Source organism: Uranotaenia lowii, chromosome 2, assembly GCF_029784155.1.
Source record: "Uranotaenia lowii strain MFRU-FL chromosome 2, ASM2978415v1, whole genome shotgun sequence".
In the NCBI taxonomy this organism is placed as follows: Eukaryota; Metazoa; Arthropoda; class Insecta; order Diptera; family Culicidae; genus Uranotaenia; species Uranotaenia lowii.
This window is the reverse complement of record NC_073692.1, coordinates 59,760,682-59,784,631: the sequence shown is the minus strand read 5'-3', so window position 1 is coordinate 59,784,631 and position 23,950 is coordinate 59,760,682. Positions and strand designations below refer to the sequence as shown.

Below are 23,950 nucleotides of genomic sequence, written 5' to 3'. Positions count from 1 at the left end.
AAATAGAGCCCTTCAATCTTTCTTGTAGTTTGCGCCTCCTTAGAGTTAATCAAATGGTCTGAAATTTGTAATGAGACCTACTGACATGCCAAGAAATGACTTCAGTCCCAAGGTTTTTATTCCGGAATCTCTCCTTTTTTTGGACCACCCCAACCAACAGACTTGTTTCCATGATAAATTAGTAGAAAACACGAATTGACGCATGTTTCCTGTTTTCAAGAAAAAAGAAAATACAAAAGACTTCAACGCATGTGAAGCGAGGAGCCTCATTTCGAAAAGCTAACGAAACTTTTGATGTCCACCATTAGATGGCTCTCGTGTACCGATCGATTCGAGAAGCTTTTTTTACTCTCTACTGGAACGTCGTGTTTTTTCTATCACATTTTCACCTGGCTGACGCTGAGTGCCCGGCTCGAACCGGTGTGTTAGGTATCTACCTGTTACCTGTTACGTTGCATCGTCAGTCCAGTTCGACGTTTTGCGTTCCCCGGTTGGTTTTGTCTCGGTGCACCGTGCGGCAACGTTTCCATCCTCACTGTTCGGTAGGTTCTTGGCTTTGTTATAGGTGTAATACTTTCGCCGATGCGTGACGGTGTGTCCAGCGTGGAACTTCGTTAGCATAAATTTAGTGTCACGCAAGTCTCCCGTCGAATATATGTATGATGGTTCTAGCACACAGTGCAGTGCGATATGGGAGAATGTGCTTCCCAGTGATAAAGTCTGACACTGGCTGTGGGAGCCTGTTTCGATTGTATTATGACCGGATGTGAACTGACAGCTAGATCTGTCATGCGTGAAGCAAAACTAACCGTCGAACATTATTCGGGCTCTGGGATTAAGCCGGGCGCCCTTCTAGAGGTGTGCGCTGGCGCTGGAGTGACTGGCGCTATTTAGATATTGCAATTTGAGGGGAGCACTCCCTGTAATGGGAATATGACTGAAAACACCTGTACTAATGGCGGCAGCAGCGGTGAGCGATTGAGTGCCTCTCACCTGTTGCCGGTGGGTGTTTATGTTGTGCAGTTTATTTGAACTTTGAAAATCACCACAATCGAAAAACAAAGTTTGTTTTGATTGTTAAAGAATATTTTAAGTTCAATTTTAATTTTTAACTGAACTAGGTCTTATATCCGGTAGAAGAATTCTTTTTCCCAATTTACTAAACAACAGTTTTTTAATTTTAATTTTTAATTCCAATGATTATTTTCAATGGGCAGTGTTGCCATTTTTTCTGGGTGGCATGTTCACTGCAGTTTAACTTTTCATCGAAAGCTCCAGCGATACGAAAGCTTTTGAGCCATTTATCCTTTCTGTGTTGGTAATTTTCAGTCAGCCGGTGCCAAGTCACTCTGCGGAAACTCTTGCTTGGCGATGGCGATGGCTCTTCCATTCGGGGAGCTTCGTCGCCTAACTGCAGCCAGCAGTGTGACCAGATCGGCCATTCAGTAGGAGTTGAGCTGGCTTACGTTGCGCACACGTATCGTGTTCGTTCGGTGGCTACGGAATTCGGGAAGATTACTAGTGCTCGCCCTAGATATTGAAGTCCTGTTTTTTTCTCTTTCTGTTTGACAGAAGAGGTGAGGAACAGAGTGACAACCCTGGGGGAGGAGAGATATTTCGTTATGGTGTTAATCTAGCCTGGTTTTCGGGGTGAGACATCGAGTGTCCCATCGAAAAGACAGCAGAACCAGGTGACTGCAAAGCACAGCTCAAGCAGGGCTCCGTACTTGGATCATACGTGTAGAGGAAAAATTTTCCTGAACGTGGAGTGTACTCTCGTCTGATTTTCATCCATTTTCTTTTTCTGGTTGAGTGGAAAGCTTTTCTCTGTGCGCGAACAAATATTGCGAAGGCAAAAAAATAGTTGCAAATTGCGCAAAGTTCTGATTGGAAAGTGGATCTTGTGACAAATTTGGCTGAAACGAGTGGGGTCGAATCGCTCTAGAGATAAGGTGCGGGTCAGGTGTGTGTGCGTTTCTCGATTGCTGGAGCGATTGCCGAAGAGTGGAAAGAAAGAAGAAAATTTTTATTCAAATTAGGAGAAAAATATTTGTTGGCTGCTTTTTTCCACCAGCGCCTGGATATGTGTGAGTGTAATTAACGGCATTTTATCTTTGGAAATAAAGTTCAAGAGTGAAGTCGAGAAATGCGAAAGGTGGAGAAAAGTTAAGAAGAGTTAAGTATATAGAAAGTCTAAACAGCTCAAAAGCAGAAAAAAGGGAGTAAGCCTATAAAATTGAAATTGCAATAGCAGTTCAAAGTGAGAGTGAGTTGATCGTGTAATAAAACATAGTGCCAATTGATGATACTAATGAATTAGCCAGAATTGCACAACCACCGAAATTCCAGTGCAACAGAAAAGAAAATTCGCCTCCTATCTGACATCAAATAATCGCTGGTAATTGGACACCGTGTAACATTTGAGCCACACATACCTCATCATCGCTCATAGTGCCTTCGTGGCCCAAAAACTATAGCGGAACATCGGAAACCGCCGAGCGCACTCATCTACTCAATCGGTAAGTTTGTACATCGCAAAAATTACTCTGCTCGAATTCATGAATTTCATTTATTCTACCGAGCTCTGCACTTCTCACCCCAAAGTGGTCCATCAGTATCCACCTAGTAGAAAGGAGTGAAAAAACCCCCTGATTCCAACCACACATTGTATCTTACTCGATGAGCTGCTTTCGTTTTAAGACCCAAAGATGGTTGCGGCAGAGCCTTCAACTTTTGCTGCGACCAGAATTTCTCTGTTTCCAAACCTGGAGAGCGCACCTCGAATGAAAGTCCCGTCTCGTCCCATTCCATTGCTGCATTCATACCATATAGCCATCGTCGTCGTCGTCGTCATGCTTTCGTTCGGTGGGCCTGAAAAGCACATACGGGATTGGACCAACCGGACCAGATCCACACCATACCAAACTATCCTCTACCAGATACATACGTGGAACTTTTTCCCCGCAGTGTATTTTGTTGTGTGTTGTTCCCAGTCAGCCGATCAAAACCTTGGTAGGAACAGCCACTTTTCGCTGCTCCACACCATTCGTTTCGGGAGCAAAGTTATAAAATGTATCAATCAACTTTGGGTAGAAATTATTTTATTTTAAGGAGAAATGATGACAAAGATTTTGGTTACATTTTTTTGTTTTTTTTTTAATTCAAATCGGCTCACACGTTGAGACTTTAAGGAGCCAAAATCGTTTTGTTTGTTTACAATTGTTTGCTTAAATCTATTTCATCACTTTTTTTGTTAAAAAAAAAAAAAAGAAATAGATAGAGAAGTATGAACATAAAATGAACTCTAAACGAAAATCGATAGCTTTAAGGAATAAGCTTATTTCTAACGTACAGGCCAAGTCCATAACAGCTAATACATCCCTCACTGGAATGCTGGGTGGTTTTCTTCGGGTCCTAAGAGAATCTGTGAAGTTAGTTCTAGCGACAAGAAGGTTTGATTATAAATGAAAATATGTAGTTTTTTTTTAAATAGCCCAGCATATTTATTTGTTTTGAGAGGATTTGGTCATTCTCTATCTTTATTTAATTGAAAAATCAAAAGGTAACTTTTTAAAGAGATTTATCGGCTTTATCGGTGGAAAGCGATGTCCTTTTAAATAAGAACATCATAAGATAATTAAATTTTATAGGAGGATAGAAAGATAGAAGAAATGAAAGCAGGTGAAAATGTGCGGGTTGAATTTATTTAGAAGCATTATCATCTCATACCAAATTTTTGTTCAGCACGTGCCAACAACTGTGAAGTGGTAGATACAGATAGATTTGCATCTACCACCACATATATTAGGCCAAGAGGGGTTCGCACCACAAGCGGAAACATTCAGTGCGAACGAACATAAAAATGCACTACAAGTTTCCGCTTGTGGGGCGAACACAGGATAGCTAGATAGATTCTATAGATATCTCCGTTGATTGCATATGTACTACTAGTTTTTAAAATGCCACAAAAATGTATAGAAAAATTTTTGAATACTAGTTTTTTGAAAAAAATTCTTATTTTAAAATTCTGCAAAAATACATCGATGTTTACCAAAGTATTATCAATTTAAAAATAGCTTTTGCATGGAAAAAATTTTTTTATCTTGGATTTGTCATTGTGTTTAAAAAAATGCTTTTCGAAAAATTACTCCCAACTAAAACATTTTTAATTTTTGTTGGATTTTTTTTTTGTGTAAGCAAGGAAAAGCCCCTGGGAGTGTAGCATTCTTAAAGCCATTTCTCCTAAATGCATAAAACCTCCTCATCACTACTTTATTGGATTTTTTAAATTATTTTTAAAAAAACGAACACACACATATAGGATCTCAGTGAAACTTCATGTTTCTTTGAAGAGATCTAATTTTACTTAACTCTAAGGCGTACATCTTTCAAGGATATTATGGCTAGCATCTAACAAATGCTAAAACCACCAGATCACAGAAAGAGTACTATATGTGCCGTGATCGGGATTCGATCTCATGGACTCTGGCTTAGAAGACTGGAACGCTATCCTCTAGGCCACGACCGGCGGCTTACGTTTCGTTAGTAATTTTTTTTTAATTTTTTCAATGGTGTTGTTACAATGTTATCTTTTACCATTTTCACTTTCGTTTTGATATTAGAAACAAATACTTTGTTATTAAAAGGTTTTTTGGCGTAGGTGACTGGTGACGGTGGGTGGAGGCGGTGAGTGGAGGCGGTGGGTGGTGATGAGCGGTGGCGGCTGGTGGCGAGAAGATAATAATATTTGCATGGGGATTAGTGCTATTTAGTTATCAAATTCAGGCGATGTGGATTCAGGGACTTCATGCGTTCTCAGTGAGAGAATTCTCTTTTAAGGGAACGCTGATTGGCAGGCTACTGGAGTACGGATTGTTGGCTTAACTTATTGGATGAAATATTCTAATTAAATTTTAAAATTTGGTGCTACTTCTTTCAGATCGTATGTCCGCAGGTAGTTGATTGTAACAGATTTTACCGTAGTAAGTGAAAGCTTTCTTAGCTATTTCGGTGGTGGGTTGTCGTACATACAAGCTGCTTTGGTATCTTAGAGGATATCTGTGGTCTGGACGATCGTATTGTTAATTTTGATGTGCAAGTGGGTTATGTAGAACATTGTGGATTATAGATGTAGCTTGGAGTTCTCTCAATGCATTGATTGGCAGAGTAAATTCATCTGCTTAATGAAAAAGACTCCTAGTAGGATTTAGTCTTGGACGCCTGTATACGGCCTTCAAACAACGATTTTGAGCTTGAGGTTTGAGTCTTGTTCTGACTACGGCTCCCCAGATGAATACCAGGTACCAGGAAATTTGAACTGAACATAATCATGGTACATGATGGAAAGTTGTTTTTGGGGTACGAAGCTATTCATTTTCCAGTAGAGTCCGCATGCTGTAACGACTTCATTTTTCAGTTTTTGTATATGGTGTGTCCATCTTAACGCTGAGTCGATCGTCAAACCAAGATATGTAAATTCCATTACTTGTTCGTTTTTTAACGGAATGAACAATAAGCTCGTATGTTTCAGTGCCAGCAGATTGAAACGGATTTACAATCATGTGTTTCGTTTTGGATAGATTGAGAGACAACATTTTTTCGCTGAAGTATTCTTGGAGGAGTTTCATGTCTTCGGTTATGAGATGGATCATATTGTTAAAATTTTCTTCTACGTACAGTAAGCAGGTATCATCAGCAAATAAGCTGGGTTTTCCGTGGAGCTGCAAGTTAGGCACATCATTCACATAGATAAGGAACAGCAAGATGCTTAAGTTACTCCCTTGAGGCACTCCTACTTTAAGGGGGCAAAGATAACTCTCAAATCAGTTTTATATCACCTACTGGTTTCTGTTTGACAGATAACTTTTCATGAGGTAATGCGCATTTCCACGAATCCTATAGAAGTTTAATTTTTTCAAAAGGGTCGTGTGGTAGATTGTGTCGAATGCCTTTTTAAGGTCCAGAAAGAGAAGGCCAGTTTTCTTTTTGTTTTCTAGTGTATGGTATATTTGAGAAAACAAATCAGAAGTCACAGCAGTGGTGCTTGAACCTGAGCGGAATCCATATTGATGTTTATAGGGTATATTATTTTGTTAAAGAAAGTCGGTAGTGCGTGATACTAACATTTTTTCAATGAGTTTACTCAAGACTGGCAGAATTGAGATTGGAGGATAGCTGTTGGGGTCTGTCTTTGGTCCTTGTTTATGGACAGGGACAACTTTCGCAATTTTGAGGCAATCTGGGAATCTTCCATTTAATAGACTTTCATTGAAAACATCTTTGATCAACTCAGAAAAAATAATTATAGTGTCGCTTAATGAAATGAGCGGGAATTCCATCAGCTCCTACACTTTTATTTTAGTCGAGATCTTTTATATATTGTGCACTTCTTGTGCACTTGCAGGTCGAAGGAATTTCGAGTTCTGTTGTGGCAAAAGTGTTCCAAATCTCTTGACGTTACCTAGACTAGTGATCGTTGTGACAAGCTGGGGCCCTATTTTACTGAAAAAATCGTTGATTTCGTTAGCGACTAATTGCTGATCCTCAATAAGTCTTCCTTCGTTATTTAACTTATTTTCTTGGATGTCTATATTTAAAGTTCCTGATAGAGAGTTTAGACAGTTCCACATAATTTTCGAGTTCGCATTTCTAAACAGATTTTTGTAGTACTCTTTTTAAGTTTTTTCTTACAAGGTTTGTAGACTTTTGGAGGTGTGCTTTGGAAGGTCACGGAGGTAAAGGCTGTTCGGATTTCGTTCAAATTTACTTCGTATTTTCACTGCCAGAGGTCCAACGTATTCCAGGGGCAAAACTCTTTACTTTTGCTTCAATTTTATAAGATGATGAACATTATTTTTTCAAATTATTGTATGGAGCAATAATCTTGCCTTCATGGGGTGTGCAGTGGTTTATTGCGTAAGTTCGCTTCAAACTTTTCGCTAACTTGTCGTAAACTTATCGATAAAATTACGTAATAATGATCGCTGATATCTGTTAACACAGTTTCATTTATGACATTTTTTGTCAATTCCTTAAATAACTACCCGTTATATTAGTGATAGCTATTTGTCACTCTCCATTCTCGAATTCCTTAATCAGGAAAGTACTCATTCCTCAATGAGTAATTTGCTACGTCTATTCAGAATTTCTTGCAACACTGTTGTGTTACCACGAACCTAGTTTTAGTAGTCTCGCTCAATCGTGTGATGATGCAAACATTTGTACTGTCATTGCCATCACCATCCTATTGTTCTCATGCCTAGTCCATACTAGGCAACTTGGACTGTGATTTCGGTTGCTGAGACTGTAGAGAATATTGATAGTAAGACAGTTATAATAATGATAAAAATCATAATGCCAATGAAAAAGACCACTTATAACAAAAATGTAAAAATATGTTATGATAATTACGAATCCATTTGAAAATTCGATTCTTATACGAACTAGAATACTGGCAACTATTACATAGAACGAGACAAATGAGTGCCAAGAGTAATGGGAAACTGCATGGAAAAGAACGCTAAAGTTGAGATGAGTATGTGTTTGTGATAGGCTATTTCTCGGAGAGTAAATGCTTCGGGATCGGTCGAGGAAGAAGTCAAAGTCAGTTAGTAAAGGAATGTTGAGAAGCGCGGATTATTTTTCTGGTTAGTCACAATTAATTGAGTTTAAAAAGAAAAGATAAGTCTTTTAAAAAGTACGATCCAGGAATAAAATGTGCATCAGTCACGACAGAGACTTGTTTATGTTTACATCTTGGTTGATGAAGGTCTCCCATACTTGTCGGGAGAAATGAAACGAGACGAGTGCGAATGTAAACATTAACAAATCTCAGCAACCGAAATCGCAGTCCAAGTTGCCTAGTGTGGACTAGGCTTCAGCAATCATCAATTGCGATTTTGACATAGCAAGAGGAACCAAACAAACATTGTTTTGGTTCTGCTCGTGGCAGCTGAAATCTTCTGCTGCTGTTATCGGATGCCGGAGGAACCGAAGTACAATCGTAAGTTCCAACACCTCCCCTCAATTCGTAAACTGAGAATGCTGAACAGCTTCGCGTGCCTCGCCCTTGGTCGCGCCTTCTCGGACACATCAGCTGGCTGATCCTCAGTAGAGATGTTGACCGCTACTTACGATATCCCTGATGAATGCATACTTCACGTCCAGATGCTTCATCCGCTGATGGGACCGTGCCTCTTACAGGTACTGGATGGAAGCGATAATGTCCTCCATTTACCTGAAAGGAGTGCTAACCACACCCAATTCACCCAGGAAGTTAGTTAATTACAAACCTTCCTTGACTGCATGGTAAAGGGCCTCTATCTTAGTTTCGGTAGATGACAGATTGACCCTCTGCTGACGTTTCGTTGACCACAAAATAAGATTCCCAAAGATCATATATGCGTAGCCTGACACAGATCTCCGGTCATCGGAATCGTTTGCAAAGTCTGCATCTGGATATCCAATAAGCGGATCTGGTTCGCGTTTCTGCGGAATACCAATGCTGTCGAGCGGTGTGCCAACAGAATTACAATCGGCAATACCAAATCGTTGCAGAACCTTTTGACGTATCCTGCTTGCAAAATCTCGATGTTACTCTTGGTAAAGTCTCGTTTGATGGTTATTTACAAGAAAGTCTAGACCTCCAGGAGAGCCTTCATCTGGAATACCCTTCCAAGCTCGGATTTGATACAGATAACCTCTGAAACGTCATTTCCGGCAATCACGATATCATCCACGTACAGGATAACGGTGATTCCTCGCTTGCAGGACCGGTAAACTCAGCAGTAACTCTTCTACGGATAGAAACCAAGCTTTCTTATCTCATCGTCGAATCGCTGCTGGTTCCAATCACGACCCGCCTGCTCCAAGCTGTAGAGGCTTTTCCTCCGAACCATCATAAAAACATCGTACACACAAAACTTTCGGGGCTCCACTTAGCAAAATTTCGCTGTTACTTCCCGTTAGCAAAAATATTTTTTTACTGTTGAGTTAGCAAAAATCTAAATTTACTTGATTTTAGTAATAAAAAAAGTCATTTTACTTGATTTTAGTAAAACGAAGGTTTTTCAGCCGCTTTGTTCACAGACACCAGCCGCCGCGCCAGTAGGGAGAAAAATAAAAAGCTGTCGCGATTAAGTGCGGTTCCGGATGTTCGTTGCTGATGGTTCTTGTGGTGGCAAACTCCACAACGAAATGGTAGCTGAATCGACACCGGATGCTTACAGGGTAAGGTCTGATTTTAAAGTGTTCAGATTCTATAATTTCTCAATTTCTAATTTGTGTGTTTGTTTTTTTTTCTACCAGGATAAAACCGCAACATGAAGCGCGCCACAGGCCGGTAATGAAGAAGGACCACAACTGGAAATTCAACAAGCTGCATCCGGCAAACACCCCGGTGCTTTCTTTGACGAAGGTGGCATGGCATTTCGCTCGCCAGTAGGTGCGTTCCCAGAATAGGAAAAATGTGAAAAAAATATAAAAAATGTGAAAAATAAATTATAAGTGAATGAAATTTATGTATTTTATTCAATATTCAAACATTCCCCTGATTCTCCAGAGAAAAAATAAAGAAACATGAAATTACGGATCCGGGTAATCTTTTTCTCCGGTTTTTGCTAGAAATTTGAGTAAAAACTGCGGCGGCTAACTTTTGTACTCGTTTGCTAAAATTTTAGTTAAAAAATATTGCTAAATTGATTGCTAAGTTTCTAGCTGGTCAAATTTGAGCAAAATTTTGCTAATTTCCGGCCTCGAAAATTTTGTGTGTATATCGTACCAAATTACACTCCCATGCCAAATTTGATTCTTTTTGCATGATCAGTTATCGAGTTATGAGGACTTGTTTTAGTGAAAGGAAGGGGTCCCAAGCTATTATAGGAACCTTCCCCGGTCTCAAAAACCTTCACCTGTCAAGTTTCACGTAAATCGGTTCAGTAGTTTCGAGTCTTAGTTCATTTTAATATGTATAGAAGTTAATTTTAATATGTATAGATTTTCTGAGAAAAAAGGGAAACATAAATAAAGTTATCTTGAGGATTGAACTAAGTTATTTCACTCTGAAGTCTGCTTGATAAAATTCTAATATAATTTCGTTCAAATCATTTGTTAAAAAAACAAAAAAAACATGCGGGGAAAAAGGATTTTTTTTGTTACGGCTAGGGGAGATGAGGGCATAACGAGCACCCAGGGCATAATGAGCACTACGCTTTTCTACGAAAGTACGTATTTTCTTAAATAAATTTTCATGAGGATTTGTTTCGTACTTCCTATAGTATTAATTTTTCACAAAAAAAAGGAATCTCCTTATCATCTTTACAGAGATATTTAGAAAAAAATTGGCTTGGTTCTCAAGTTACGAAAATATTATAATTTTTGAGCCCCACGAAATAAGCTCTTATGATCTTAAAATAACTTTGATCTATAATGTACGCACTGCAACATGATGTACACATTGTTTTTCAATTTTTACCATCATAAAATTTTTGATTTTTCACTTTTATCAATTTTAAAACACGTTTTTACTTAAATTTTTTGACTAGGGGCATATAGAGCACCATATTATCGAGGCATAATGAGCATTTTCTGCCGTAGAACCTAGCAGCGAATTAAAATTGCCGCCACACACGCCACACCTTGACTAGTTTTCATCCGACGATTTAGCCTATTGGTAAGGTGTCGGAGAGGTAATCAAAAGACTAGAGTTAGATTTCTGTTCGAGGTGATTTTTTTCCATTCACAATTCATGATCGATTTTTTTATTGTTACATTTCACGGCTAGTAGCATCATCCTCCGAACAAAGCACTTAATGTATGAGCGTGCGTGAATTGTTTGTATTCTACAAACAGACCTAGATTATTTTGTTATTGCTTTGTTTGATGAATCTATGACTCACCTGACTTCATCGAATTGAATTCGCTGCTAGATTCCCCGGCAAAAACGCACATCTTGCTCTGATTAATGGTGCTCATACTGCCTCAGGGGGGGGGTTCTCATTATGCCTCCACAGTGGCTGGTTTTCAACTTTTGGCAAAATTTTTTAAAATGCATTTTTTAACGTTTTCATCTAGTTTTTCACATTTCAGACCGTTAGGGAATAGGCTTTTCAAGTGTCTGAACACGAAACAATAATGTAACCTCCATATTATAGCTATTTTCTATGGTTAAATAACCGTTTTCCTTAAGGTGTCCATTATGCCCCCATCTCCCCTACATGAATATTTGGGCAAAAAGAGAATTTTTTTCTTATTTTTCAACAAATTGTCATTTTTGTCGGCTACATGAATTTTTGGGCAAAAAGAGAATTTTTTTTTATTTTTCAACAAATTGTCATTTTTTGGCGCACTCCATGTTAAACGCTAGAGTTACAAAATTTATAAAAAAAAATTGATAGCCACATCAGGTGATAGTATCGACTGCTTTTGGATCGTTCTTTTTTTTTGGCTTCCCCACAACTTGGTACAGACAGGTTGGTAGGACTAGATATCCAAAGTCAGTACATTCATAATTGAGCGCACCATTCACCTGGGGTTCGTTGTCTGTTGTATTCTTTCTTTTTCTCGTGTTGTTGTTGTTTTGTTTCCCATATTTTCCAGTCGGAATCGTTAAACACACCGGAGCTTTCCATTCTTTTGCACGTCTATTTAGAACCACAATTACACCTTCACACATACATACATACATACAGGCAGCAGACCATTATTCTCGTGTGGTGAAGGTTTTAGCCCGTCCGTCGATTATTATTATAGTTTTATTTCGTACCTTTTTCCCGTACTCAATACGGGGCGCTACTCTTTCCCCGTCCATTTTCCAGCTCTAAAATAATGACTTCGAAACGATGATGGGGCTACCGTAACGTATTGATGTGTGTGTGTTGGTGTTGGTGCTGGTCCTACAATCAGGGGCAGTCAGTTCTATTCTTGAAATGTTTTCTACCGTGACGAAGCGTGGCCTCTAGATTCGAGACCAAAATGCGCGACACTGGAAGAGGAGCAGCCGAGCAGCAATTTCAAGCTGAATGAGACTACTGAATGTATATTTAGCAGATCATTCCGGTGACTCAACCTGTCGTTGGAACAAATCTTTTACGACATCAAACCCTGGGTGGATAGAAAATTGTTTGTTAAGAAATTGTTCGGGAAGCCACGCTACTTATGTGAACTTGAAGCACATTTTACTATTCCAACATTATCAGTCTTTCTGGAGATGTTCTAAATTTTGTTGCAACGATATCGACACTTGTTACAGTAAAATAATTTTAACCACAACACGCATGCTTTTTTTGTAATTTGAAGTATCATCACTAGAATTATGGAGTTTAATATTCCGATAAATCTCAACATTTTCCGTGAGCACACATCAAAGTTGATGAACAGAACCAAAATTGAATGTTTATTCATTGAGTGAAAAAAATGAGGAGCGCACACTGCTCGAAAGTCACCATACCGTAGGCCTATAGTGTTGCTCATGATGTGGACTCCGTGTACTGTACAAAAAAGGGCACCAAGAGGATTCCGCCGCAGATGTATCTCCAGGTTTTGCTGATGAACTCGAAGTCTATTTTCATTTTTCATTTCTTTTTATTTCTACTTAAAATGATAAGAGCATTTTAAAATCTCGTGAATATTTTTTATTGCAACAACTCCTTCGGGCGAACACTTCTTTAAGTCTATTTTAATATTAAAGTTATGGCATTTTAAAAGCTTTAGTTGAGGCCGTTGGATTTTTTACGAATACACAACCATAATATGGGTTTCATACAGTGCAGACCTGTCCGGGGCCCCGAAGTCCGGAAGTAGCACTGGGTACCCATTGCTTCGCTCGCCGACTGACTGACTTCGTGCACGCTTGAGGTGAATGACTCGGTATTGGTTTAATCCATTTACACATCTTCTTCCTATCAAACAAAATTACTTTGGAACTATTAGGAAGAAAGCGATTTGAAATCGTTCCTTTTTTATTAAGTTCTCAAGAAAAAAAGATACTGGACAGCAAGTTTGTTTCTGTTTTCGAAAATTCGTCTACTTGGCTTCTGCCATGAATCTGATCAATTCTACCTCTTTTTCAATTTCCTTTAAATAAACTAGTTTTAAATCAATTTCCGTTGAACGAAATAATCTTAAATAAACCCACGGAATGAGATCTCTATTGATCACCCTTACTTTGCTACGAGAATTTCGCAATTTAAACGATAATTTTTCCACGAAACGCGAACTAAACTTTATGTAAAACCCCAATTAGCAAATTCTATAACTTTGTCTGTGCTATAACACTACGTAGGAATGTTAGGTCATAATGGTTTTAAGCCTAGTCTCGTTTGTTTATGTTTTGCATAAGTGCACGCTCGGCCATATTGAACCATAAATGCTTGAAAAATAACCATAATGACAGTTTTGTGGATCAAGTCGTTTTATGAGTTTTCAGTGAAAACTCATAAAATGAGATTCCGGGGAGAACTTGGATTATGGTTATTTTTCAAGCATGGTCAAAAAAAGTGAAAATGAAATAAATTCAGGGAAAAATGATTTTAATGAATTAAGAACAACAAGAATCAATCAGAGTTTCATGAATAGTACCTATATTTTATAATATATTTATCAATATGATACAATTACGATTTTTGTAATTTTATTTTCCTCTACTTCTTATGCCACCATTTCCGGATGAAGCGCTGAATGCTTTCTGGTCTGCGGGGACTGCGGAGCATCCGATTCTGCTACTGCAGAATTACTCTGGAAGCTCCTGATGCGGATCCATATGAAGCAGCCTGTGATCCGTCCAATGGTAGAAAATTTCATTTACCGGTTGTCCTGTTTGAGAGAGAAAAAATGTTAGTGACGCGGGGGGTTTGAAGGAAGTTTGAAAGTAATTTTACAAATTAGTTCATTTTAGTAGATACTTACAAACTTTTTAATCTGATTGTTCCTCTGAAGTGAGAAAATTTACTTCAACATTCAGTCGATTCGACGCACAGCAGTAAAAAACAAAAATTTGTTATCGGCGCGTCCAAAGATGGCAACTGTTTTTCTTGCTTATTGCGGTTGAAATTTAACCATTTTTTACATTCTTCCTCAGATCTTCTAAAATGCTTGAAATTGAACCGTACACTGTGGTTGAAAAACAACAATAATCGCAGTTCTATCGGAAATCTCATAAAATGGTTCAATAAAAGTCATAATGTTTAAAAAAATATGAGCGTGTGTTTATTGTTGGCGTTTTACAAATTTGATAAACAGTTAACATATAATCTATAAAACGGTACTATTATTCAACGGTTACTCATTTGATCTCCGAGCTGAGTTGTGAAAACCAATAATTCATATTTTATCATTAATTTTCCTGTTTTAACTGTATGATCACGGGACATGAAGATGAAGTTAACATGAAGATAGTATCCGAACGTTGGACATCATTTTAAGGTGAATGAACCCCTAAACCGGAGCTTTCGTCAATATCAGTCTCGGTGACATTCATTGGCTACATATGTTGACCAGAAGTCTATCAAACATCTTCTATGTGTCGGTACCAGAGCAATAGAAAGGATTGTCGATTTCAACAGCATGAACAATATAATTTAATCGCAATGTATGTACGAACGGAAAAAATCCGCAAGATGCGGAAAAGATCCGCAAGATCCGCAATGAACACTTTACTATTGCTTATTGTGCATTTCGATCCAAATTTATAAGGCTAAGGGTGCTCGCTCACGCATAGATGATGGTTTATTTAAGTTATGGATGAAGTATTGTGTACAGACCTTTTTCTCTTTATAGTTTATCTCTACGTTGTTTCAGGTTCTACGAAATTCATGAATAGGAAACCACATTTTAACAGTTACTGATATCATCAATAAAATTATTGCTAACTCATATCCCGTTATCATATCGTTCATTTAACTCGATGTAGAATTTAAAGTTGTTTCCTCAACTCACCTTGTATTTTTTTTAAACTGTTTTTACTACCCGGTTGGTACAAATCGATGAACTTTTGGGTTATCCACTCAACGTGGTTTTTCTTATTTTCAAGCGTGTTCCCGGTTTGAAACTCAAAACAATTATTCCTCGACTTTTATCACTGGTTACTTCCATCTCACAACTCGTTTGATAATTTATTTTATAAGAAACTAAAGCTGTTTTCTCAACATGCTGTCAGTTCAAGGTTCACCTTCAAACTTTCCACTCCACTAGCATTTTACATTTTTTCATCATTTGTTCTTACCTAGAGTGTCCATTTCCCGACCATTTTAGCATTCCCGGGAATCGGGAAATCTGACGATCCTTTTCCCGGGAATTCTCGGGATCCCGGGAAGAATTGAAAATTAAGATTTTAACATAAAGATCTTAACCATCTACTGCGTGCGAATTCTTACCGACATATTTTTAAATTTTGGGTAGTAGTATTGCAAAACATTTCAAACTTTTTGAATGCCTTTAAAATTTTATAAGCAAACCCAAGACCCAAGAACAAAATGCTTTAACCGACAAACTGATCTGATTCTAGCCGCGAAAATTTGGAATGATTGAGAAAGATTTTTCACTCTCAATAGAAGTTGGTTAGCTAGATCATCAGGTTTCAGGTGTTTCATCAAATATCGTAAATTTTCAGACAACTGTCCATTTGTTTCACAATATGTCATTTCTTTGCTAAAGATTTTGCTACTGTCAATAGTATCCGAAACGGAAGTTCTAAATGATGAGTGTTGGAAAAGAGAACATTCAGCTTCTTTCCGTAGCCTTTTATTATTGGAATTTTTCGTTTTCCACTTTTACACGAAGTTCTCGATCGGTAATTTTTTTTTATCAAATTCAATGTTTTAACTAGATTCAAAAAAAATAATATTTTAGACTAAGCCATCAAGGTAGAACTATCATTTTCCTTGCTCAATCTAATTCATTTTTCCAATTTAGATCGTATAAATTTATAGAATTTAGCACTTTTAATACGCTTCGGGAATTCCCGGGATTCTTAACGCGTTTCCCGGGATTCGGGAATTCCCGATTTTTTTAAATTCCCGGGAAATCCCGGCTAGGACACTCTATTCTTACCCCAAGCTGTTTAATTTCAATTCCTTAAATGAGAAAACTAACCTTATTTGAGCAGACATTTCGTCACGTTATATGGTTTACCCTTATTACAAGCAACCTTTAAGCTGTCCTCTCGATACGCTTTTTTACTCATTTCAAGTTGTCCTCTCGACTCGCTTCATAGTAGAATCTGAGAAGATCTGTTCTCCCAACTCGCTCGATTTTCAGTTTGAAAAGATATTCTAAATGTTTTTTTGATCCAATATTTTTAAATTCCAAGCATTCTTCTCGACTCGCTTTAAATTTCAATCTTATCTCAAGCCATAGCTCAAAGTGTTTCCATTTATTCTTTTCTCAAGCTGTCCTTCCAACCAGTGATGGTAAATTTCGCCCGTCACGCTTGACCCGACTAGTTTTGTTTCATCAAACGACTGGCACTGTTCTCAATTGACGGAGCCTCACTACTCGCATGACGGATAAAGCACGACAACAATCAACATTTCTCCATCATCGACTGGCGAAGCTCCTACACAAGGTCAAAATTTCTCCTGAGAGTGACTGGAAAATCTTTTCACACTTCGATCGGCTGCTGACGGCAGGTACAACTAATTGAACGACTTGCTGGCAGAGAGCAACAATAGCAATAAAAACCCGAAAACGGGCTTGCTGGCAGAAGCAACAATAATAATAAATTCTTTTCTTTTTCGCCACCGGTCGTTCGAATGCGATTGCTTGACTAGGTCATTCTTTTAGCTTCAAATGACTGGGGAATGAATGGCTGGCAAACGAAGTGACTGGTCGTTAAGGAACAGTCAATTGAGTTTGACGGACCAAGAGGCTTCACAGTCACAGCTTCACGCCTCATGACGATGACTTTTACCAAGCCTGCTTCCAACCCGCTTGGTTTTCAATTAGATAAAGAACTCTCTACTCACAACTCGCCTACCAATATCAAGCTGTCCTCTCCACTCGCTTGAAATTTATTTTGATACGTATAGGTTGTCCTCTCAGCTCGCCTTTTAATTTCAAGCTGTACGCTCAACTCGCTTGGAATTTCCATCGATATTTTCAGGATGTCCTCTCAACTCGCCTTTCAATTTCAAGCTGTCCTTTCAACCCGCTTGAAATTGTGAACATGGTCAAACTGTCCTTACGACTAGCTCAAGAATTCATTTTTGTTTCGTGTTGTCTCCTCAACGGAACTTCAATTAAACATTTAGTTTTCATCAATTCAAGTTTCAGAATTATTTCATAACCGCTCAATTGCACGAAATGCACATTGTAAATTATTATATACCAATAGCACGTTTTTCTTTTATCCACTTCAATATACATCACTTCCGTGGACCATCCAACAGCGTGGCTTTTTGTTTTAACTTCTTTTCACACAATGAGTATTCGAATTATTCATTTTTCCACAGTTGTTTTCCGATGGGTATTTATAAACTGTTTGATTTTCAATCAAGTGTGATGCAATTAAATTAATCGTTAATCGTCGTTTTGCTTTTGGTTCGATTTTTTTTTTGTAATGATATCTTGTTCTATCAAGATTACGAGATACCACCTGTCACGGTCGCCAAATGTGCAGACCTATCCGGAGCTCCGAAGCCCGGAAGTAGCACTGGCAGCCCTCCGGATCACTTACCGCCGCGGAAACCGCTTGCACTACTCAGCTGGCTCGCTGACTGACTGACTGGCTGCGTGCACGCTTGAGGCGAATGACGCGGTATTAATGTGAAAAGTGATGTCCTTATTAGTTAGAACATCTTAAGATAATGAAATTTAATAGACGGGTAGAAAATTAGAAGAAATGAAAGATGGTGATAAAAAAAAACCGGTTTGGTTGCGAAACGTTCCTGTCGATAATCTGATAGTGGACTACCACTGATGCTATGATACCGTGTTTTTGTTTGTTTTTAGCCAAAGTTTTGATTTTATGAAGAGTTGAATTTCCGTAATTAATGTTTGTTACTTTATTTATCGCCCTTACCGGTAAAAAGTGATGCCCTTTATAGTATGAACATCTTGAGATTATGAAATTTAATAGACGGATAGAAAGTTAGAAGACTAGTTTCTCAACCAAACCCCGGTTGTAACGAAAGCGATGATAACTTAAAATGTTTTTATTGAAAAGGACATCACTTTTCATAGAAAACGCCGATAAATCAAGTAACATAAATTAAGGTCGAAAATAATCATCATTTTGACTTAATATATAGTCAAACAATTTTGTACATTCGAAAGAAGCTCTGATAGACGCATATTTTCTAAACATCACAACTTGACGAGCGAACGTTGACAGGAGATTCTTTTCTAGATGTTTCTCGTGCCCATAGACTATGGGCCTATGGGTGTGTGCATTGGGACGAAATCCAGTTTTCAGCAATCGCATCGCGTTGGAATTCGTGAAACCGTTACCATCTTGGTCTGGAGCAGGCTTCCTAAAAGTACTGCATTGCGATGACAGCTTTTTCTTCGCCGATCAAACTGTCTCGGTTTTCCTTGCCACTCGGTTCGCTGCTGTACCGTCGGTGACGAATCAAAACGCTTCGGCTACGTCGCATACGTTCGGGAACGAAGACTGTATCTGAACAATCGGCTCAAAGCTTGCGCTGCCGAAAATGTTGTGCTTTAAGCTGTAGCGAACCGAACCGACAGTTCGATTTTCATTCTTTCATGCCTCCTGTTTCGCAAATAATTTCATCCTAACTGTCGGCTGTAGGGCGTGACAGTTTTGCGCAGGACTGTCATGGGCGACTGTCATGCCCATACCGTATCCATGCCCGGTCGTATGCTGCTGATGCTGCTGCTCGGTTCGAATAGATCGAACGAGCAATCTATTCCAACCGAGCAGCAGCATACGACCGAGGCGTAACGCGATGTGTGGTGTCGGTGAAGGTTGTGCGAAAATTGTTATAATAATTACCTTCGATAAAAAAAAAAAACATTAAAAAGACATGAATTCAATCGTACAATTTAATACTATTTTATTATTTTATTTTTATTTTTTATTTAGAATCATAGCCTTTGAAATTATTCACTCACGGGAGAAGTGGGTTGGGATGGAACACATTTTTTGTGTCGATTCGAATGGAAACATGACCGTTATAATTTTTCTCTAGAATTTGTTTGAGTATTAGAAAAAATCAAAAAAATTGAAAAAACGAATTGAAAAAAACTAATATAAAAGGCAAGTGATGGGAAACATGAAACATAAAATAAATACTATTAAATCTCAATCTGGAATTTGAACCTGAAACATAAATCTATGCCTGATATCTTCAACTAGAAATCTGAATGTAGAATTTTAACCAGAATCTTAATATAAAACCCTTCTCTGAAATCTGAATCTGAAACCTGATCTCAAAACTTGAACCTGGAATCTCAATATGTATTAAATTTGAATAAGAACCTGAAATCTCAATCTTAAATAGGAATCTGAAATATGAACCTCAAATTTGAAACTGAAATCTGAATCTGAAATCAGAATTTGAAATTTGAATCTGGATCGTAAATCCGAATCTGAAATTGGAACAAGAAATCTGAATCTGAAATTCGAATCTTACATCTAAATACGAAATCTGAATCTGAAATCTGAATCTGAAATCTGATTCTGAAATCTGATTCTCAAATCTGAATCTGAATCTGAAATGTGAATCTGCATGAAATCCGATTCTGAAACCTTAATCTGAAAGCTGAATCTGAAATCTGAATCTGAAATCTGAATCTGAAATCTGAATCTGAAATCTGAATCTGAAATCTGAATCTGAAATCTGAATCTGAAATCTGAATCTGAAATCTGAATCTGAAATCTAAATCTGAAATCTGAATCTGAAATCTGAATCTGAAATCTGAATCCTGAATCTGAAATCTGAATCTGAAATCTGATTCTCAAATCTAAATATGAAATCTGAATCTGGAATCTGATTCCAAACCTGATTCTGAATTTGAAATCTTATTCTGAAATCTGATTCTAAAATCTGAATCTGAAATCTGATTCTGAAATCTGATTCTCAAATCTGAATCTAAAATCTGAAATCTGAATCTGAAATTTGAAATCTGAATCTGAAATCTGAATCTGAAATCTGAATCTGAAATCTGAATCTGAAATCTGAATCTGAAATCTGAATCTGAAATCTGAATCTGAAATCTGAATCTGAAATCTGAATCTGAAATCTGAATCTGAAATCTGAATCTGAAATCTGAATCTGAAATCTGAATCTGAAATCTGAATCTGAAATCTGAATCTGAAATCTGAATCTGAAATCTGAATCTGAAATCTGAATCTGAAATCTGAATCTGAAATCTGAATCTGAAATCTGAATCTGAAATCTGAATCTGAAATCTGAATCTGAAATCTGAATCTGAAATCTGAATCTGAAATCTGAATCTGAAATCTGAATCTGAAATCTGAATCTGAAATCTGAATCTGAAATCTGAATCTGAAATCTGAATCTGAAATCTGAATCTGAAATCTGAATCTGAAATCTGAATCTGAAATCTGAATCTGAAATCTGAATCTGAAATCTGAATCTGAAATCTGAATCTGAAATCTGAATCTGAAATCTGAATCTGAAATCTGAATCTGAAATCTGAATCTGAAATCTGAATCTGAAATCTGAATCTGAAATCTGAATCTGAAATCTGAATCTGAAATCTGAATCTGAAATCTGAATCTGAAATCTGAATCTGAAATCTGAATCTGAAATCTGAATCTGAAATCTGAATCTGAAATCTGAATCTGAAATCTGAATCTGAAATCTGAATCTGAAATCTGAATCTGAAATCTGAATCTGAAATCTGAATCTGTAATCTGAATCTGAAATCTGAATCTGAAATCTGAATCTGAAATCTGAATCTGAAATCTGAATCTGAAATCTGAATCTGAAATCTGATTCTGAAATCTGATTCTCAAATCTGAATCTAAAATCTGAAATCTGAATCTGAAATTTGAAATCTGAATCTGAAATCTGAATCTGAAATCTGAATCTGAAATCTGAATCTGAAATCTGAATCTGAAATCTGAATCTGAAATCTGAATCTGAAATCTGAATCTGAAATCTGAATCTGAAATCTGAATCTGAAATCTGAATCTGAAATCTGAATCTGAAATCTGAATCTGAAATCTGAATCTGAAATCTGAATCTGAAATCTGAATCTGAAATCTGAATCTGAAATCTGAATCTGAAATCTGAATCTGAAATCTGAATCTGAAATCTGAATCTGAAATCTGAATCTGAAATCTGAATCTGAAATCTGAATCTGAAATCTGAATCTGAAATCTGAATCTGAAATCTGAATCTGAAATCTGAATCTGAAATCTGAATCTGAAATCTGAATCTGAAATCTGAATCTGAAATCTGAATCTGAAATCTGAATCTGAAATCTGAATCTGAAATCTGAATCTGAAATCTGAATCTGAAATCTGAATCTGAAATCTGAATCTGAAATCTGAATCTGAAATCTGAATCTGAAATCTGAATCTGAAATCTGAATCTGAAATCTGAATCTGAAATCTGAATCTGAAATCTGAATCTGAAATCTGAATCTGAAATCTGAATCTGAAATCTGAATCTGAAATCTGAATCTGAAATCTGAATCTGAAATCTGAATCTGAAATCTGAATCTGAAATCTGAATCTGAAATCTGAATCTGAAATCTGAATCTGTAATCTGAATCTGAAATCTGAATCTGAAATCTGAATCTGAAATCTGAATCTGAAATCTAAATCTGAAATCTGAATCTGAAATCTGAATCTGAAATCTGAATCTGAAATCTGAATCTGAAATCTGAATCTGAAATCTGAATCTGAAATCTGAATCTGAAATCTGAATCTGAAATCTGAATCTGAAATCTGAATCTGAAATCTGAATCTGAAATCTGAATCTGAAATCTGAATCTGAAATCTGAATCTGAAATCTGAATCTGAAATCTGAATCTGAAATCTGAATCTGAAATCTGAATCTGAAATCTGAATCTGAAATCTGAATCTGAAATCTGAATCTGAAATCTGAATCTGAAATCTGAATCTGAAATCTGAATCTGAAATCTGAATCTGAAATCTGAATCTGAAATCTGCATCTGGAATCTGAATCTGAATCTGAAATCTGAATCTGAAATCTGAATTTGAAATCTGAATCTGAAATCTGAATCTGAAATCTGAATCTAAAATCTGAATCTGGAATCTGAATCTGAAATCTGTATCTGAAATCTAAATCTGAAACCTGAATCTGAAATCTGAATCTGAAATCTGATTCTGAAATCTTAATCTGAAATCTGAATCTGAAATCTGAATCTGAAATCTGAATCTGGAATCTGAATCTGAAATCTGAATCTGAAATCTGAATCCGAAATCTGAATCTGAAATCTGAATCTGAAATCTGAATCTGAAATCTGAATCTGAAATCTGAATCTGAAATCTGAATCTGAAATCTGAATCTGAAATCTGAATCTGAAATCTGAATCTGAAATCTGAATCTGAAATCTGAATCTGAAATCTGAATCTGAAATCTGAATCTGAAATCTGAATCTGAAATCTGAATCTTAAATCTGAATCTGAAATCTGAATCTGAAATCTGAATCTGAAATCTGAATCTGAAATCTGAATCTGAAATCTGAATCTGAAACCTGAATCTGAAATCTGAATCTGAAATCTGAATCTGAAATCTGAATCTGAAATCTGAATCTGAAATCTGAATCTGAAATCTGAATCTGAAATCTGAATCTGAAATCTGAATCTGAAATCTGAATCTGAAATCTGAATCTGAAATCTGAATCTGAAATCTGAATCTGAAATCTGAATCTGAAATCTGAATCTGAAATCTGAATCTGAAATCTGAATCTGAAATCTGAATCTGAAATCTGAATCTGAAATCTGAATCTGAAATCTGAATCTGAAATCTGAATCTGAAATCTGAATCTGAAATCTGAATCTGAAATCTGAATCTGAAATCTGAATCTGAAATCTGAATCTGAAATCTGAATCTGAAATCTGAATCTGAAATCTGAATCTGAAATCTGATTCTGAAATCTGAATCTGAAATCAGAATTTTAAATCTGAATCTGGAATCTGAATCTGAAATCTGAATCGGATATCTGAATCTGAAATCTGAATCTAAAATTTGAATCTGAAATCTGAATCTAAAATTTCAATCTAAAATCTAAATTTGAAATCTGAATTTGTATCTGATTCTGAAATCTGAATCTGAAATTTGAGTCTTAAATCTGAATCTGAAATCTGAATCTCATATTTGATCCCTAAATTTAAATCTGAAATCTGAGTCTGCAATCTGACTTTGAAAGTTGAATCCGAAATTTAAATCCTAAACCTGAATCTGAAATCCGAATTGGAATCTAAAATCTCGATCTGAAGTATGAATCTGAAATCCGAATTTGTATCTGAAATCTAAAATCTCATATTGCAATTTGAAATCTGAAATCTTGAACTTTATTATTCATAAACGACATCCAATTTCAGGCTGGAAAACAACACGCATCATTGCGTGTCGACCAACTAATAACGTAAGGATAGCCAGCCGTAGTAGCTAGTTTGAGCTTCAAGCAGAAGTTCGTTAATTCTAAATTAAATCGACCCGAGCGTGAGCCGATGATGATCCAATGCGAATCTCGGCTACAGTCGGGCGTAATTAGCAGTACTGTCATGCGAAGTTTAACGCATTGAAATCTGTCACGAAGATTTTCCCAAAACTGTCACGGAGCTTTAAAGGCTATCATATCCACGAGCAAACTTTCGCATAAGGTAAACCAAGGCGTCGTTGTACATCACACGACCGCGCCTTTTAAAACTGTCGGGGAAGAAATATTCGGAAAGCTTTCACCGAGGTGGATGTGCGACGTTCGCAAGAATACTGTCGTTCGGCAGTACTTTTCGGAAGCCTGGTCTGGAGTGTACCTACTTGAATTTGAA

General features: G+C 37.1%; 1 protein-coding gene across 2 annotated transcripts in view; it reads left to right on the top strand.

The window, feature by feature from the left end:
* Positions 1-474: 474 nt before the first annotated feature.
* LOC129745601 (myosin-VIIa) overlaps positions 475-23,950 on the top strand; it is a 116,844-nt gene continuing 93,368 nt past the window's right edge. Inside the window, exons 1-2 of one of the 2 annotated variants that reach the window (XM_055738768.1) lie at positions 475-542; positions 2,127-2,519. The gene's annotated coding sequence lies outside the window, so the exon portion shown is untranslated. Of the gene's footprint in view, positions 543-1,461; positions 2,520-23,950 lie in introns of those variants that run through there. The other variant, XM_055738767.1, reaches the window with a different exon arrangement.